Consider the following 530-nt stretch of genomic DNA (forward strand, 5'->3'; position numbering starts at 1 on the left):
GGATCACATTCAACACTCGTTGAAAGACTCATTCCTTCATACGCATTTAGATTGTCGCGACTGGTTTATTCTTCGAAACGATGCGGCCAAGGGATAGTTCGCACACTGGCATCGTTCGCTATTTATATCCGCGAGCCAGGCCCGCGTGTCGCCGAAAACTACGTCGAAAACGTGGAAAAGTCACGTTTAAAAGTCACGTCAGTTTCCTGGTGGCGGATGTAATACAAAAATAATAATAATAGTAATAATTACGAAATGATGGAAAAAACGTAATGGAATTCGAAATTATTCGTGCACGCGCGAGAAGAAGAACTTGGACACGTGGAAAACTCCTTCACATTTTTTTTCGAAAACACGCCGATCTTTGTAAAATATCTCTATGAGTGGATTGTAGAATAGGAAATTTTCGTCACGTGATCGTATGCGTCAATCGTAGAATAGGACATCTTTATGCGTCAATTACTAGAACTATAGAATAGGATATTTCTATCATCAATTATCATAGAATAGAAAATTTTCAAAATTTTCAA

Source organism: Apis dorsata, unplaced genomic scaffold (genome assembly GCF_000469605.1).
Source record: "Apis dorsata unplaced genomic scaffold, Apis dorsata 1.3 scaffold_60, whole genome shotgun sequence".
NCBI lineage: Eukaryota > Metazoa > Arthropoda > Insecta > Hymenoptera > Apidae > Apis > Apis dorsata.